A 19,189-nucleotide genomic window follows, 5' to 3' on the forward strand; every position below is an offset into this window, starting at 1 on the left:
GATGAAACTACCATTGTGTTAACAATATATGAGTTATAAATCAATTATATCTCAGTAAAACTGGGGGGAAACTCTCAATATTGAGGAAAGATAACCGTATGCTGTAGAGCTGCAAACTGAAAACCAGTTATTTTAATTGAAGTCTAGCTGATTTACAATATTGTTAGTTTCAGGTGCACAGCATGGTGATCCAGTATTTTTGCAGATTATATTCCACTATAGGTCATTACAAGATAATGGGTGTTAACTCCCTGTGCTATACAGTATATCCTTGTTGCTTATCTATTTTCTATATAGTAGTTTGTATCTATTAATGCCATATGCCTAATCTGTCCCTCCCCCTTCCCTCTCCTTTGGTAACCACTAGTTTGTTTTCTGTATCTATCTGTGAGTTTGTTTCTGCTTTGCATATACATTCATTTGTATTATTTTTTAGATTCCACAAGTGATATATAGTATTTATCTTTCTCTGACTTATTTCCCTAAGCATAATATTCTCTAGTTCCATTCATGTTGTTGCAAATGGTATTACTTCATTATTTTTATGGCTGAGTAATATTCCATTGTGTATATATACCAAATCTTAATATAATCATTTGCTGATGGACATTTGGTGGCTTCTGTGTCTTGGCTATTGTAAATAGTGCTGCTATGAACACTGGGGTGCATGTATCTTTTCAAATTAGTGTTTTAGAAAAACAGTTTTTCAATAATATACTGAAGTAACAATCAACCCATTAAAAAGTCATTAACCCAGTGGTAGGCCAGAGCCGGCTGATACTGGCTTGTGAGAACTGACTTAAATTTTTAGGAATTTTTCCGAGCCAGTTGTTAAATATGGTTGTTTTTAAAACTAAACTATATAAGTTTACAATTTAAAAAATTACATTGAAATCAAAGCTAATACATTCTCAAAACTTACCACTTAATAGTAGTTTTACAATTATATATTCTCTTGGGGTTACTGATAGCTAGTGTTTCTGTCTATTGTATCTCTGTGGTGGAAACACTACATATTGCTGTGGTACTCTGCGTTTCTTCCCATCTGCAGGTTCAGTGATGTCCTTTTGGTAGCTTGAAACAGCCACAGTAGGAGAATTTACACCACACAAACTGCGCCGCTACAAATCAGGGCTCCCCCTGCCCCCAAGCGCCACTTGTCAAACATTCACCAACACACCTTGTCTAGACCCATAAGGACACGAGAACAGGAATGGGGACAACTGCAGACCAAAAATATCAACAATATTTTGTACACTGGGAAAACAAGTGAATGAGAGGTAATTAATTGAAAGGAGGAGATACAGCCCAAACCTGAGCCCACAGGGAGGGAAGCCTGGGAGAAGCAAAGCAGCTTGCACAGAACCTTAGAAAGAAACAGAAATCATTTCCCTTGGTGCAGAGCACGGGTGCAGGTGTGCTGGAAACAAATGGATCAAAAACTGATGCAAAGAGCTAGGAGACGGCCCACACCTGTGCAGCCAGGCCTGCCCCTGCCCAGCCCTGGGAGAAAAGGTTGAATCAGAGATCCCCAGAACAGCAGGCACAACTGGGAGCCGGCACGTGATCCACTATGAAATGGGATTAAATGACCGTCTGCACTTTGGACTGTAACACCCCACACTCTCCTCCCCGCTCTTGGCTCCCAGAATGCTGGCAGTGAGGCTTATACCCCACAGGCAGAAGATCAGATGACTCATCTCCAGGAAAGCTGACGAGTACAAGAGAAAAGACTTTCAGAGACTGACCTGGCAGGATCCCCCAGTGAACCACCCAGATCACAGCAGAATCACCAGCACGGAGCCCACTGGCCAATAGGTCTTGCTCAGGCACACATCACCTTTGTGTGAGCGGGAGATCACCAGACACTGGAGGGAAGCTGCTAATACACAGAAAAAGCGTTTCCAAAGTCAAGTTCCATACCCAGACAAGCTATCAAGTGCAGCAGTAGAATAAAGACACTTACAAGGTTCCCAAACATTTACCTGCCATGAACCCTTTCTCAGGAATCTACTGGAGGATGTGCTCCAGCAAAACAAAAAATTACCCAAGAAAGGCCATGGGAGCTCCAGGAAATGGGATCCCACATAGGAGAGAAGGAGAGAGAATTCCCAGGATGACGCTGAAGGGAAGCTCTGAGAAGATCACTGCAGTGGGCCAAGAAGGAACCAGCCCCGAGTCTGCAGCAGGAAGACAGATCCAGGAAGACGTGCCCACAGGGAGGAAAACGTGACTGAGAGGTTACCAATGCGTTCATCACGTTGAGGAGAGTCGGGGGATGAATTACTCATAAACACCCCCCAAAACTACACAATTAAATAGACAAGGCAATTATTAACATGGATGGGGAGAGATACACAAGAATAGAAATGTAATTATAGTACACTGTGTACATAGTCAAAACAATGCAAATACTGATCAGTGATTTAATCAGAAATTGTGATGACCCCAAATGTGTAATACTCTAACATGCACAGATTTCTCCCATTTTAACATCTTGAAAATCAGACTGCATCTTGTAGCCAATGTGATAAGAAAGTATTGTTTCATAGTTTAACTGGGAGCACTTTGTTCTTTTGTAGTGACTCATAATACCGGTACATCTTAATGATGGGTGGCACGTGAGATGGGAAGAGAGAGGAGCTCTGTGGGGAAGTGAGGGAGAGGTGGGAACATCTGTGTCTGCGGGGGGGGGGGGGAGGGAAGCTAAACCTCATCTTTCACAGCAATAAGTCAGTAGATGACTTCTGAAATTAACAAAGATGCAGCTCTATAAACATGTTATTTAGAATGATTGCTGCAAATACCAGGAGCACAACTAAAATCATAGTGGTGGGCTCTGGGGAGCAGTAACTGGAGGTAAGAATGGGTGGGGCAGGAGGCACTGGGTTGTGATTGCTTTATAAACCTCATAAACACATGAATTTTTAAACTATATACATATATATGAAGTAAAAGTAATATGTATAGAAATAATAATAAAATGCAGTGCTCTATTTCAAACCTCACCAGAAGAGAAGATTTCAGGTTGGGAGAGAGAAAAGGGAACCTTATGGTCTCCTCTTTCAGGACAAGGAGTCTCATCCGTCCCCGCCCGCCACCCGGGCTGGTTTCAGGAAGGGAGGCTCCTGGAGGAACGTACATCGCCTCACATGCCACATCTTGCCTCCCATCTCAGGAAACTCGGCTGCCTGATTTTTCACTCTCAGGAGACGAGACAGCCGGTCTTCGGGGAAAGTGGAAACCACAGCACATAGGACACATTTGTTCAAATGCTCGTGTTCCCCAGAGCCCTTGAGAGTAAGAAAGGAAGCTGGCGGTTTGGCAGGTGTGGAGGCCCCTCCCCGCAGACATCTGCCAGTGGTTCTGGAAGCCCAGACCCCTCCTCTTTACAGGAAGAGCCCTAGATTCCTGATGAGATGAGGCGCCGTTCCGCCAGTGTGTTCCAGCTACACGTCATCCTGCAAGGAGAGGGTGAGAAAACCAGAGCGATTCCTCCTGGTAGAGCAGGAGCTGGCTGCTCCTGGGATGTCAGACCTACGCAAGAGGTCTGGCAGGCCAGGAGGCACCCTGCCGTTCCCCAGGACATCCGGCACTGCCTGACTCTGCACGGGGGGAGCAAACATCTGCAATTCTGCCAGTGAACTGGGCGAGGCCACATGGTGATGCTGGTAGAGTCTGGAATAAGCACTTAGGGGTTTCCAGGCGATGGGAGAGGCGATCAGGACCAGCATAGCAGCTCTTATCCCCAGCCCACCCAACACTCAGCTGCTGCGAACCGCCACAGTCACACCACGTGTTCATGTGGAAACACTTCACAGCTGCAGCTCAGAACCCTCCCCAGGGCTCCCCACACCTCCCACCATCCTGCAGCCAAAGGGGGAACACATGGCTCAGCAGGGGGCCTCCAGGAGCTGGCGCGGAGGCCCCGCCGGGACAGCTCTGATTGGCCGAGCTTGCTTGTTAAATATTTTAAATATCACTGTCTGCAACTAGATCTATCAGTGAGAGGCCCAGGAGCTGGCTCCCTGCAGAAAGCCCTCCACCTTCCTCTCTGCACCTCCTCTCGCCCTGGCCCCACGTCTGGCGGGTGAGAACGCCAGGGAGTGTCTTCTGTAGTAAAAATGTCTTTCTTTCTATGCAAGATGACAAGCCCTTTTCTCATTCCTGGGGGGCCTGATGCTCCAGACCCCCAGGAAATGCTCCTCTGGCCTCTTCCTTCTGCTTCCCTAACTGGTTTATCCTGATGAAATTAGGTTAAAATGGCCAGGGAGAGCGTCCTCAGAGGGGAAAATAGAGTTAGTAGAAGCGAATGTGCAGCCTCAGGGGCTGGTGCCAACTGGAGGAACAGCAGGGCCTGGGTGGTGTGCACAGCCCAGGGGCCTGCTGCTACCCGCAGGTGCTTGTCCTGGCTGCCAGGGCCTCTCTCCCCCCCAACCCCTGCTCTCAGCTGCCCCTCTCTGTTTCCAGCCTGCAGGCGCAGCCCCCCACCCCCAGCCTGCGGAAGGCAAGGTCACAGACCTGAGGGTTTCCTCAAGGATACTCCTGGCTCCTCTTACGCAGCTCTGGGGAGGGGCCTGCTCTTTCTCCAAAGTGGGAACTGTAAGGGCTCTCTCACCCTTGGGCGGAGCAGGCTGGGGTCTCCCAGCAGAGCCAGGGACAGGCCCCAGCGCTCCTGGCTCAGGGAGGGCCCTACCTGAGGGCACCCCACGAATGCCCTCATGGATGTGCACTCTGATCTGAAGACCAGTTCAGTCTGTCTCCTCTGTCTCTGTGTAAATGTTCTCAGTCTGCCAAAATTATAACACTTGGGACAATTTAGCAAATGGTCTTTTCGGTTTTGTTGTTGTTTTACTTGTTTGGCTTTTTGTTTGTTTTTCTGTGAAATCCAAGGCAGGCAGCAGAGTGGGCAGGGTCCACCCACCAAGGACTTAGGAGACCAGCGTAAATCCTGATCTCCCTGACCAAGACCTTCTCTTCCTGAAATGCCCGCCCCTAACGGTTGCGGTGAGCAGTAAATTTAACAGGCTCCATTTGTAAAATGCCTTAAAAAGTGTAAAGGAGCCATGTGAGTTTCAGGGATACTGGCTTTCTCTTCTCTTCCAGCAAACTCGTGAATGTGTGTAGGGAATACTCACGCGGTGAAGTCAGGGCAACACACAGCCTGCCTCTGCTTGCTCAGCCTGACTTCTCCCGGCCCACACCCCACCCGCCGTCCTCCCCTCCCTGGTACCCTGTGCCGCTCTGCTCCCACTGACTGCTCGGGACAGAGCCTCTCCTCTGCCACAGTGTATGGGCTTCAGTGTGTCAAGGATGCCCACGGTCCTGCTACAGCACTGCAGATTCAGGACCAGCTGGGGTGGGTGACCAGATAGCCAGAGTGATGTAGCTCTGGAATAGAGCAGCTGGTTCAAGGGGCCGTAGTATAAGTCTTCAGATGCATGCGTTGTAGGGAAAAGGTGAAGGCATTCTATACAGCTTTGAGAGGTAGAACCAAGCGGGCTCGGTGCTAGGATTTAAGAGGTCAGGGTTTTTTTTCCTAACTATCTTAACCATTTTAAAGCATGCAATTCAGTATTGCTAAGTACATTCACATTGATGTACAACAGATCTCCAGAACTTTTTCATCTTGCAAAACTGAAACTGAATATCCATTAAACATAAATTCCCACTCCCCCAAGCCCTTGGCAACCACTTTTCTACTTTATCTCTATGATGTTCACTATTTTACATACTTCATATGAGTGGAATCATATAATATCTGTTCTGTCATGACTGACCTATTTCACTTAGGAGAGTGTGCTGAAAGTTCAACTATACTGTAGCATGTGACAGGATTTTCTTCCTTTTTAAGGCTGCATAATATTTCATTGTATATACAGACCACACGTATCTATTCATCTTAGTTGCTTCCACCTGTTGGTTATTGTGCATAATGGATAAACATGGATGTGCAATTTATCTCTTCAAAAACCTGCTTTGAATTATTTTGGTATATGCCCAGGAGTGGGACTGCTGGATCATATGGTAGTTAAATTTTCAATGTTTTGAGGAATCTCCATACTGTTTCCCACAGTGGCTGCAATATTTTACATTCTCACCAACAGTGCACAAGAGTTCCAATTTGTCCACATCCTCACCAACACTTGTTATTTTCTTATCTTTTGATAGTGAGCATACTAGTGGATGTGAGGTGGTATCTCACTGCAGTTTTGAATTTGCATTTATCTGATATTAGTGATGTTGAGCATCTTTTCACATGTTTGTTGGCCATTTTTATATCATCTTTGGAGAACTTTCTATTCAAGTATTTGCCCATTTTTAAATCAGGTTATTTGTTCTTTGTTGTTTTTGTTGACTTGTAGAAGTTCCTTATATATTCTAGGTATTAATCCATTATTAGATACATGATTTGCAAATATTCCTTCCCATTCTGTGGGTTGCCTTAACACTCTGTTGATTATTTCCTTTGATGAACAGAAGTTTTTAAGTTTAACATAATCCCATTTGTCTATTTTTGCTTTTGTTGCCTGAAGGCATTATCTTTAAAGAAGTTTTTAAAGTGATAATGTACAGGGTAGAAAAACTTCAAAAGAAAAAAAAGAAAAAATACACACACATATAAATATCTATATGTCTACCTATACATATATTCATAAACTAAAACAATTCGCATAAAATTTTCCCTTCCACCCAACACCCAATCTCACAGTTTCCTTTCCCAGAGGCAACCGCAGTTGCCAGTATCTTTCCAGAGAAAACCTAAACATATAGCCATGTGTATCCTTCCTTTCACTTACGTAAATGTCATATGTATTATTGAGCCAACCTCTTTTTCTCACTAGTCAACATAACCAGGGGCAGAAGAAGCAAGGTGAAGACTTTTCCCTGTCAGTGCAAAAGAATGGCTGAATTAACAGCAGCCTGATACTCCATAGAAAAGATATTCTATGATTTGTTTAATCAGCCCCCAGCCATTTGCTGCGATAAATATCTTCGCACACATGTCTTTAAGCCCATGGGGACTGTATCTATAGGAAAAAAATATTAAAAGTGGAAGCGCTGGTCAAAGGTCTGTGCATTTGAAACTTTGATAGATACAGCCACGTAGTGGGTAAATTTTATCCCAAATTAAGACAGAATTTTAGCAACCAAAACTGCCCAAAGTGGTGTGGACTACTATAGGAGCTATGAGGTGTTTTAAGGAAATCAAGACCAGGTTACAAATCAACGTGCCGAGAATGCCACTGGATATGTTCACACGTGGTAAGCTCATTGACCACAAAGTCCCTTCCAGCCCTGATACTGTAGCTTTCTGATAAAAGGAATATCCGGAGAGACTTCACATACTTTGGTCGAATATTGTTCAGTGATAAAGCAAGATGTCAGCTTGATCCTCGCTGAGAGGTCCGTGAAGGACGCCCGTTAATACGATGGGCCCTGGGGTGACGCAATGCTCTAAATTAAGGACATGCTGTGCTTGCACCACGTGGCCCTGGGCAGATGGTTAGAAAGGGTACCTGGAGGCCCGTCTGGTCCTCTCTGTCCATCGTCATTCACCTTGTGCACACCCCAGCTCCACATGTGGAAAAGTGCTCTGTAGCAGATGTGGCCAAACCAGGGGGGGGCTGTTTCTGTGAAGCCCCTGGTCAGGTCCTCAGCAGCAGGGCTATGACATGGTGTGTCGTAATCTGATGTGAGGAGTGTGCTCATTGCTCTTGCTAATTAAAGAACCCAGGCTTCCGGGGTTGGAAGGAAACTTCCATGCCTCGCACCAGCTCATTTAATTTCCAGCCGTTGATTTTTTTTTTTTGAAAGATCTTTCTTATATCTACTGAACTGAGCTGAAATCTGTTCCTCTTTAAAGTCTATATTGGTTTTAGCTCTTCCTTTTAGAGCCGTTACACACACAGTTCTCCCTCTCCCCACCAGCCCTTCAGACACCTGGGAATAGTCATCAGATGCCCACTCAGTCTTCTCCTCTTTGGGTTCAGTCTCCTCAATTCTTTACCCATTTCTTACGTGTCATAGTTTCCAGATGTTCATCACCTTAGTCACTCTTTTTGAACACCTCCCAGGCAGTCGAAGGCCTCTGAAAATGTGCTGCCCTGAACTGAGCCTTGTTTTTTGTGGTCCTTTTGACAGTGGAGTCTAAAACTGACATGCCAGAGATCTCTTGCTTTGGCCTGTCAAACATGTCTTTCCACTTTTTTGGGTAAAAGCACCCTTATTTTCCATTAGGGAATTACTCTTTCCTTATTCTGAGAAGTTTTGAGGGCACTGCAGTAAAGGTTCTCCCTGCCCCCTCCTGCTAGGGAAGCGGGGGCACAGAGAACCCAGTCTAGGCTATCCAGACTCTGGGTCCTAGGGTTTTGAGCCTTGGAGAGAATGATGTGACAGAAGGAACTGGAGCAGGAAGGCTCTGATGGGGCAGGGGATTCACAGAGTCTGTCCACTCATTCCTGCTAAAGGCTCGTTCCTCTCCTTCCTGAGGCCTAGCTCTTCTGCATCCAACAACTGTTCCATACCTTCCCAGCAAAGCCCTTTTCCAATCAAGTGTGTCAGAGTCTGTCTCAATTGCTTACAACTAAAGAACTCTGACACCGTCAGATTTCCTTGTCCTGCCCCAATCCCAACAGGGGCTCGCTGTGGACCAGATCCACAAGTTATCATCTGTTTCTACTCACAACACTCTGACACCAGTGGGTGGTAGGGTTTTTCCCCACACCAACCAATTCTCCAACTTTCTGGGTGCCCTATAATTCAATTCCATTCTGACACTAACTCTTGAGTTAGCACAGAGCCCTCGGGATCAGGGCTCAGGCCGACAAAACTGACCCCTCTTCAGAGGCCAACAGCCAGTCCCAGGGCCTCCTGATCAGCAAACAGTAAAGTCAAGGTTCCCACAACTCCCTCTTCAGATTCAATAACTTGCTAGAACAGCTCACAGAACTCAGGGAAACTCTTCACTTACTGGTACTAGTTTATTATGAAGGCTATTCTAACGGGTACAAGTGACCAGTCACATGGAAGAGATGCACAGGGCAAGGTATTAGAGATGGGCCTCTCTGGGTTCCTCTCCCCCACCAGGACCTCAGTGTGTTTACCAACACAGAAGCTCTCTGACCCTATCATTTAGGGGTTTTGATGGAACTTTCATTACTTGAGTATGACTGATCAAATCACTGGCTGCTGGTGATTAACTCAGTCTCCAGCCCCTCTCCCCTCCCTGGAGGTCCAACCTTCTAACCACAGAGCTGGTTCCTCTGGCAACCAGCCCCCAACCTGAAGCTCTCCGTCTCTCTGACACCCATCCAAAATTCACTCTATAAGCATAAACTCAGGTTTGGTTGAAAGGGGCTTGTTATGCATAACAAAAGGTGATCCTATATGCCTGTCACTCTGGAAATTCCAAGGGTTCTGGAAGCTCTTGGTGCTAGGAATGGGGATGAAGAGCAAAAGCAGATTTCTCGTTATATCACAGGGTCACACAAGTACTGCCATTAAATCACGGCCCCCAGTTCTCTACCGGGAAGGTTGATTTGGGACAAAAACGCAGCCTTGGAGGGTCATGAGTCTCTCCATCAGAAGATTACTGCCTGCTGATTTGCTGTCTTACCATCAAGATCCATTCACATCCTTGGCAAAAATGTTCGGCAGCTAATTACAGCTGATGTGTATCGAATACTTACTTACTCTGGGCCACCCTTCAAGGCATGCAAATCAGTGTTAATGGAGGTTTCCTAAATGGCCAACAAGCGATGGACCTGAGCTTCAAACCCAAGTCTGAAAGCCCCAAAGCCAGGGATCCTCTTAGCATTGACAGCCCACAAGTGACCTGGGGAGAAGCGGCAGCTTCAACTGTTTTGGAAGAAAAGGCTGGGAGAAGTCCATGGTGCCTGCTTCACAAAGCAGAGGCCCATCTTTATCCACGTGTTCGTGAACAGAGAGGTACAGCTAGACGCTGAAGGCACTGAGTGCTGAGGTGAAGGCTTAAGGCATCGGATTTCCAGCGGGATGGAGAGCTGGGTGGGGAAGGGTCCTCCCACTTAGGCTTCGCTCAGCATCCAGAGCGCTGGACCACACACTGATGCACCCCACATGCATGTGACAGCATCTCACAGCACCCTCTTTCAATTCAGAGGTCCCAAGACACCCCCACTTCCTCAAGATGCCTCCTCACCCCACCTCCTCTCCTCAACTCCCTGTCTTGCTCCAACAGGGACAGCTCTTAGAACAGGGATTGACAACGTAAGAGCTCTGACATGTCCAAAGAAAAGACAAACACTGTGGGAAAACGTAAATTACATTAAGGTAAATTTAGATGTTGCTTTTACTGAAGATTTTTTTTTTCACCCAAATTTGGTAGTTTAAGATCCTAATTTTACAACCCTGGTCATTGAGAGAAACTGATCCCTATCACTTTAAACAGCCTCTTATAGTCACAGCATCTACAGAGCATTTCCTCTTCTTTTTCAACATATCACATTTCTTGGCAGAAAGCACCAGCAGAAAGCACCAAGATTTTTATAATGAGTATAAAATCAAAATTTCACACATTAGATTTTCTCTTGTGGACTATTTCTTCCTGTTAAATCTTGCCTTATTTTAACTTTATTTTAGTCGCTAACATAATTTAAAATTTGATTTCAGCGTTGGTCGTTCATCATTTAGGAATTTGTTGCCAAAGGGCATCTCCTTTTTGCTCTGAATTTAAAGTTTCTAAATGGAAAGCCTCTGCCTGTGTCACAGCTCAGGAGTCTGGCTGCCGTCAGGCAGTGGTCCCCCAGCTCAGATTCTCAGGGCAAACTCCGGAACAGCCTTTCCGCTTTCCTGGTCTCAGTTTCACTTGCTTCTAAGATACTCCATTTTAAAATGTGTGCTGTGCTCTTGCTTCTGATGTAGAGATTATGATTGCCCTTAGAAGCCAAGATCAAGTTCAAACTCAAAACACCACTCACTGCAGGAGCCACATGAATCCCTCACTCAACAACCCCATCAGGCCAGGGGGTCCCGGCGGCCTTTGCCACTTTCAGCTGAGTCGCTGGGACCCCCCAGCCTCCTCCTTTCCCCCTGGAAGTGCTTTTCCATCTCTGCTCAGTGACTAACTTCGTCATGAATGTGACCCAGTTTGTTTGGCAAGATGTGATTTTTTTTTTTTTTTTAAATTCATGCTGCTTTTTCTGGTCACGACTCTCACAGGCATTTAGCGACTCCCTCTCAGCGTCCGTCTGGCCCTGCTGCTGGGCTGGATTGATGGCTTTCTCCCCAGCTGTTCCCTTCCAGCCTGCTCTCCTCTCCCAGGCAAATCCATATTCCTTTTGCTTTTCTGCAGCATTTCGAAATCTCCAGAGTATCCTTAAAATAGGATAGATAAACACTAATCTCCAAGGGAAGTAGCAAGGCAGAGTCCACAGATTTGTACCAGCTCAATAATCTGCTCAGAAGGCAGCTGGCTGGGGACGCAGGACAACGGTAGTCACCCGTGTGTAAGGCTTTTCATCATTTCCAAAGTACCCCGGACTCACGTGGTTTCATTTAACGCCCGCAATCGCCCTCAGCGCAGGTGTAAATGGCCCTTCCGTTTCACAGACCGGAAAGCAAGAGTCAAAGGGGTGAAGAACCGGTCCACATAGGGAGTAAGAGAGAGGGCCAGCAGCTGAATCTGCCCTTTGAAAAACCGTTGTATAATTTACATTCAATACAATACACAGGTCTTTGGTGCTGTTTGATGAATTTTGACAATCACCTAAAAAGATACAGAGCATTTCCATCACCAAGAAACTGAGCCCACCCCACCCACACAGGGCCCCTTCCCAGGGAGCCCCCACCACTGACCACCGCACCATGGATTAGTTTACCTGGAGCTGTCTTCTGACTCTGAGCTCCGTGTTCCACATTCCGTCTTTTCCTATGATACCACTCTGGGTCTCTGAAATGGAATCAACAGCACCCACCTGGCTGGAATCCATAGACAGGGGACTGTAGGAAGCCAGGCCATAGTCCCAGCTGAAAGAGTAGGTCTGCTGGTGGAGCGGACCTGGAGGCTTGCAACTCGAGGAGTGTAGGGAGAGTAATCCCCAAGCTGCACAAATGCCTTCCCTCTAAAGTCCGCTGTGCCCTCAGGCCTCAACAGTATTTCTACGTACAGAGGGTCACAGAAAGAAAGCTGTTATGAGGTTTTAAAAAGAGGGGTCATAATTCAGCTCTGAGATCAAAAACACCAGACTCCAGTCCACACTTCCAGAACCTCCCCACCCCCGGGAGCTGCCACCGCCATGTCTGGGGCCACCCGTGACAGGCGACACTGAATTTCTACGTGGGATTCGTGGACTTTTCATGACCATCATGCATGTGTAATCAACTGGGAGTTTTGCGACCAGAAGCCTCCATCTTAGGAGAAAAAAAGAAAAGAAAAACCCGAAAGAAGAAATAACAAAAGCCTGTTCGGTTACTTCCAAGGATATACGGTCAATGGAACTAGCCGCTGAGTCACTTCAGGTCGAATTCCTATCAGGCTTTCATTCATGAAGGGGTGCATAATACAATTAACCTTATCTGCTTATCTGTCCACAGTTTTATACTAAACTCCGTGTTCCCTGTAGCAGGTTAACTGGTTCCTGTTGGATCTTGTTTATACACAGTGGCCTGCTGGTAAACGTTTAACAGCTGATTCTCTGGGAGGGGAAAAAAGCCCTGATCTGTAGCATTTGCAGATTGCTGCCAGGCCCTGGCGGTGGGGTCAGGAGGCAGCCTGCGTGCCAGGGCTCCAGCACACTCCAGCGCACAATAACACCTTCAACTGATTTAACACACCATTTCCCCCATAAGCAGCACAGACAAGGGTGGCAGGGGGCGGCTGCTGCCTGGCGCACCAGCAATCTTGAGGGTGAGTGATCTGTGGGTGGCCCTGTCCCCTCCGCCTGCTCTCCCAGGCTCTCCCACAGCAGTTTTCTCTCTCCAGAAGACATATTGTACAGTCAAGAGTTTGCAGGGGATGCCTCTCCTGGGTTGGAATTTCCAAATAAACCTCCAAGTCTTTTTGAAGTGCAGAATAAACATAAGCCAGCACAAGATGAATTCCCACAAATCCTCAGTCCAGAGAATCTGAGTGACCAGCCTCTGCTTTTCATTCTTTGCCTGAATTAATAGCTAGTCTTTAAAAAGTTTTTAGAAAATCCTTAAACATCCAGCTTTCTTGTTTTGCTCCGTTCTTCTCTTTAGACGACCAGTTGCAGAAAAGCACAAGCAGGCACTCGTTTCCTGCTCTGGGATGAGCATCTGCAGGCGTGCAGAGAGGAAAGGGATACAGGAAGAGGCCTAAACAGGAGCCAGGAGCAAGTTTTAAGGTTAAAACCCGTATCAGGAGGCCCCTGCCTGCCATCATAGTCCTCATTTATAAAGCGGTAAGAGTAGGAGAGAAGGTTCCTGGACATTTGCAGGTTCATAAAATGATCTGCGTGGTGGAAAGACTGTTTTCCTTTTTCATAAACGCGTGGTAGGTCAGCCTCGCAGCCCGGCTCCTGCTCCCCAGCACTGACTGCACCCTGCGGTCTCTTAACCACTTTAATTAGCGCTCACTTCTTCCTCCCAGAACTTGACCTGATTCTGCATGACCTTTCCCAGTCTCTCCCCCACCACCTGCCCAGACTCGTCCCTGCTCTCTGCAGTGCACATTTCTTTTACAGGAGCATTGGCATCACGTTTCTAAGCCTTCTGATGACTTTATGTATTTCAAATAATTGTCTCAGCTTCCTATCTCTCCTGTTCAGCCCAGTCTCTTTCATGTCACATGGTCATTAAATTCTTCACATGGGCACTTTGCTGACTGTTACAGAGAGATTCAAAGATATCCAGGAAGAGGTCCCTGCCTTCAGTGACTCTGTAATCTCTGGAGAGGGGATGCTAATAATATCGAAAAAAAAAGAAATGACAGCTTTCTCCCAAATAGTTTCCCTCTATTACGTTAGGCCTCATAATAATCCTTGAAATAGATACTAATGTTATTTTCATTTTACATATGTAACAACTGCGGCTCAGAGAGGTTAAGTAACTTGCCGAAGTCACACAGCTGGTAAATAGTGAATGTAATTACTAGTTGGGTGTTCTAGCCCAAATGACTCCAAAACCTGAGCCCTTACCACCATGCCACATGGTCAGCAGCCAAATAACAGTAATATAAGGAGTAGGGTACTGATGGCAAAAATGAGGCAGGATTTAAGAGCTGGGTGATTTTAGAAGAAGAGATTTTAAAAACCGAAAGGGCGAGAAGAGACCCTTTTCTTTGGGAAGGAGAGGGCTCCCTGGCCTGGGAGGTACTCGGGCAGAGCCTGAAGCCCCTTGTGATGTTCTGGATGAGTGCCAGCACCTGGAAGAGGGCTCTGTCAGTCCTTCAGCTCTTGGGACGATGATTTTGGCAAGTGGCCTATAAGCTGAGCCTGGAAGGCAGGCTTCTTTGTTGGTGTGGATGGAGGGAAGAAGGCAATCAGGGAAGAAAGAATCCAGGGACCAAAGCTCCAGAGCCAGCACACACAGGAGCTGCCTCTCACTTCCACTGGAGTCCCCACAGGCCACAAAGCTCGTCCACTACCTAGGTCGGGACTACACATATAAACACTGTTGCTGTTTGACGTTAGAGAAGCAGTAAGTGTGATCATTTTAAACCAGTTATTCTCAAACCATGCTCCTAAATTATTCCATAAGCTAGACTCAGGAGTTCTACAGGTAAAATTAAATAATTGCAGTTATTACTGATTTCCAGCAGTGGTAGAAGCGTCCAAGTATCCCAAAAGCCCCTTGACCTCAATATATTCATTTCAAATTTGTCTCCTGAATTTTTTTTCAAACTTTGGCAACTTGCTATCCCTGATCTGCCAGTGAACAGTGATACAATAAAACAAATAAATGAACACAGCCAAAAACAATTAGCAGAAAAACACAGAAATAACCAATTAGGCTTGGTGGGACAGCCTGATTTTTCTTCATGGACAGCTGGTAGCAATTTCAGATTGCATACATATATTATAGAGTCATACTTTCCACCTGTAAAATTGTTCTTAGATCATTTAATACACAAAAATGCATCAACATTTCACGGTGTTCTACAAAGAGCACCATGGCTTCAGGTGCCCTCCTTTGCCTTCTTAATATGCCATGTGGCTGAGTGATGATTATATTATTACTGTACTTCAATGTGGATAAAAGTATAGGAATTCCAAGCGGTGGGACTGTACTGTTAGGCTAGTCAGGGGTATTGTGAAGGGCTGGTAGAAAATGGTTCAACTTAGGGATTCAAAATACAGGGAGGGTCCCAAGCCTTCTCTCCTGTATGCCATGTTTCCCCCATAGCAGGGACCCTCCACCCATGACAATGAATCAGAATCACTCCAGGGGGGTTTTCAAAATAGACCCATACTGCCACCTCACTCCCAAGCCTGCCTCCAGCCTCTGCTTGGGAGAATCTCAGAAGCCGGCAAGAGGAGGAGGGCCAAGCACAATGTGAAAAGGCCTCACAGGTGAGTCCCACCCCTTCACTTGCTTAGAACGTTTGCCTCGACCCCAGTGATCAGGGCCGTTAGTGGTGCTTCACCAGTGGTCTAAATGTGCCCGTCTGCAACAATCCCTTTGGCCAGCAGTGGGCGGTGACTCCGTCTCATCCCCAAGCCCACCCTTCTCCTCACCCCTGCGACAGAATCGGCATCAGGACACAATGTCCTGAGCCCAGAAAGAGGCCTGCTGCACCAGGCTGTCCTGAAAAGTCAGGTGGGCTGCAGCATCTCTGCCTACTGGAGCCTGGTCTGCAGCAGGGCCTTGAGCTACTGAGCAACGGATGTGCGGAGCTGAGCCACCCCGCCTCCCGCGGCCGACTCGGGGCGTCTGCTCCCAGCTGAGCCCAGCTCGCCTCTGAGGTTTCGACAATCCGCTACATGCTGATGGTATCAGTGCAGGCTCTGGAACCGCCTCCTGGACCTTCTACCTAAACACCCATGAGGCACCTCAAACTCAAAATATTCAAGATGGACCTCACCACCCCCTGTTCTAACCCAGCTTCTCTCATAATTTCAAACTCAGTGGGTAGCACCGCCATCCACCTGACTGCCCAGGCTAGAAACCTGGGAGCCATCACTGAATCCTCATTCTCTCTCCCCTAAACTTCACCCATAACTGATCAAACATCAAGACATGCTCATTTTATTTTCCTGGCTTTCCTAGGATCACAGGCCTGCCCCAAGCCCTCAGCATCCCATCTGGATTCACTGCAACAGGTTTCCCAGGCTCAGCCTTTTCCCCTACAAACTGCATCCTCCCTAACACTGTCCGAGGAATCTACTCACAAAGCAGCTCATACATCCAACGACACCATCATTGCTGGACAGCCAATAAAGCCCAGGCTCTCCCATAAATTACACAAGCCCCGACCTCCGCACCTTTATCCCCTACCTCGCCTTGCCTAATATTTTGAGCCCCAACAGCACAAAACTGTTCCTCTCTTGCCTCCCTGTCACTTAAACATGCTACCACCTCCTTTTGCCTGAAGGCTGACACTTAACAGATATTTTCAGCCATCTTTGATCCACCTCCTCCCTCCCAGGGTTTCCCAAATTTCCCATGATCCCCGGGGCTTGCCTCTGGGTTACCCTCTCAATTTATATTGTCTGTTTATGTTTGTCTCTTCTAAGGAACGTGAGCTCCTGGAGGGCAGGGGCTATGCTTTCTACTACCTGTGAGCTGCCAGCCCTAGAGCAGTCACAGAGCAGGACTCCACGGAGGATGAACAGGGGAAGCAAGCTGCAACAGAGAAGCGCTGGCAGCTCCAGCCTTCTGCAAGGAAGGGCCAGAGCCGTGGCCACCCGCAAACCCGTACATGGTTTCTGTTTACTATAAAGGCATCTCCCCTGTTCTCTGAAACACGGGCCTGGGGGAGGGGAGGATGCACACGGCCTTCTCTCATTCTGCCCTGACTGTCCTCCTCGGTCTCAGCACGTGCATGTACAGGAGACATCGGCCAAGACCCAGCACCCCACCAAGCTCTGTTTCCCAGGACTGGAAGTCACCTAAGGTGCTCCGTCACCTCCCTAGATACACACACAGGTCAAGTGTCTCCTCCCTGCCCAGCCCTGCCCCCCACCATGACCTGAGGTGCCTACCACTCGCGTGGCCCAATTCAGCAGCCAGGAGACACCTTCCCATCCGCACACTGACTACAAACGACACCTACCAGGCTTCTGGTTGCCCTTATGGCCTTAGAGAAGAAACTGACCCTTTGAGAAGTAGACAGCACTGTTAGGCCCTTAAAGGACCACCCACGCCTCTTAGCATAGCATCAGAAAGGAGAGACATGGCTTCTGGCAGGGAAATCTGTTCTGTCCCCCCATTCTGATATTTCCTGGGTATTTACCAAGTGCATGGTACTCACCAACCATTTTACAAAAGGCAATTTAACGTAATAGGTGAAGACATGGGCTCCATGGATAGGCCCAGGTTCAAGACCCTGGCCTAGCACTTAATGGTTGTGTTACCTTGGGCAAGTTACTCTCTGTACTTTTCTGGGCCTCAACCTCCCATCTGTAAAATGGGGATGACAGCAGTACTACCCCCATCACAGGACTGCTCTGAGTAAGAAACGAGTTAATGAAAGAACAGTGCCTGGGATGTTGTGAGGGTGACACACAGCTGACGTGTGTGTCTCACCGGCTCCTCACAGTGACCTCACTTTACAGATGAAGAAAGGCTTAGAGGGTGGAGACACAACCCCAGCCAGGGCCCAGCTCCCCCTTCATCCTCAGCACCACAAGGGCTGTGCATGGCCCAGACCCCTCAGCCCTGAAGCCAGTCCTCCATTCCCAAGGGTTAAACTGCGTGTGACGTTGTGTGTCCTCGGACAAATACGGCTTATCTTTTCAGTAGGAAACACACTCTAAGCTAATTCAAAAGTAGGAAATGTCTCCAACCGAAAAACAGTTCTTTTTATGAAAACCAAAGCAAACACACACCCTGGCCAAATGACACCCGACCAAGCCACTCCACTAGCCAGAAAATGCTAGGGCGGCAGAACAAGGGCTTGGGGTCCCCAGTTCTGACTTGATGCCTTCAACAGGCACATCCATGACGCCCCAGGAACATCAGAGACCTGTGCACGCACAGACTGCGGCTGCAGGTGCGGAGCCGGGCCTCCAGCTGCCCAAGGTCGTCTGGCAGGAAGCACGTTGGCGGCCTGGTGGTTTCTGGGGCCACATGAGCTAACGGCCAGGTCCTACTTCTGCAATTACAGCCCCCGGGGAGCACCCCTTCTAGGACAAGGGAAAACTCGGGAAGGAAGAGTGTACTTGAGTATAGCTTTTGTGGTGACCAACAGCACGGTAAACAGGAGCCTGCAGCCACTGATTAAGGAGGCTCTGGGCCTGCGCGTTCGGCTTTGAAAGATTATAAACACACTGGGCTTGTCAAGCACAGCCAGTTGGTTACAAATCGCGAGCCATCTTTCAGGTGTTGTCGCTTCCCACCTCTTGTTTTGACAGGGTGAGCAAACAGCTTTCAACCCGCCAGCTGTAGCATTCCAGGCACCCAGGGGCCAGAGACGCCCCGCCACCCGGGCTGCTCTGTGTGCTTCCAGGTCACAGGACATGCCGCTGGGATTCGACCTAAAACCTTCCTTCCCCTCCCTGCGTGCTTAGGCATCCACGTGAAGGCTTGGTTCTGACTGCTGTGGGTAGTTACTTCATTAACACTTCTTAGATCCCATTTTTGCACATACCACACAGAATAGAGATAAAGAATTGTGCGGGCTGTTACTTTTAAAATGTGGTAGATGCATTTGTGTTTGAGGAGGCTTAAAGATACACTCAAGAATCCACTATTAGAAGTTGTTTTCTTTCAGGAAGAGAACATTATACCTGAAAGATATGTTTGAAGAAAATAACCACGTGGCAGCAATCCACAGTACGCTGGTGCATTCGTAGCACAATCATGACACCCGCTAACTGGGGGTCTTTGCGATTTCAGTCTTTGGTGTGAGATAAATACACACACACACTCTCACACACACACACACATCCCAACAGCAAGCATATTTGCTCTGCAGCTTAAAATCTCAGGCTCAACAATACAAAAGGCACTTGCATCATCTGTCCCAGACTCAGCCAGAGCCTACTTCTTTTGACATGAATTCCCTCACCTTTTGAAATTCACA

At 47.5% G+C, this 19,189-nt stretch overlaps 1 long non-coding RNA gene across 11 annotated transcripts in view; it reads right to left on the minus strand.

Annotated features, from left to right (window-relative positions):
• The window catches only part of LOC105066236 (uncharacterized), a 99,454-nt gene that overhangs the window by 30,475 nt on the left and 49,790 nt on the right, over positions 1–19,189 (minus strand). For 2 of the 11 annotated variants that reach the window (XR_012511635.1, XR_012511631.1), the window contains exon 6: positions 11,862–11,932. The exons of the other annotated variants lie outside the window; for them this stretch is intronic. This is a non-coding gene — a long non-coding RNA (uncharacterized LOC105066236). The remainder of the gene's footprint in view (positions 1–11,861; positions 11,933–19,189) is intronic. 11 annotated transcript variants of the gene reach the window in all.

Source organism: Camelus bactrianus, chromosome 14 (assembly GCF_048773025.1).
Source record: "Camelus bactrianus isolate YW-2024 breed Bactrian camel chromosome 14, ASM4877302v1, whole genome shotgun sequence".
NCBI classification, from domain to species: Eukaryota; Metazoa; Chordata; class Mammalia; order Artiodactyla; family Camelidae; genus Camelus; species Camelus bactrianus.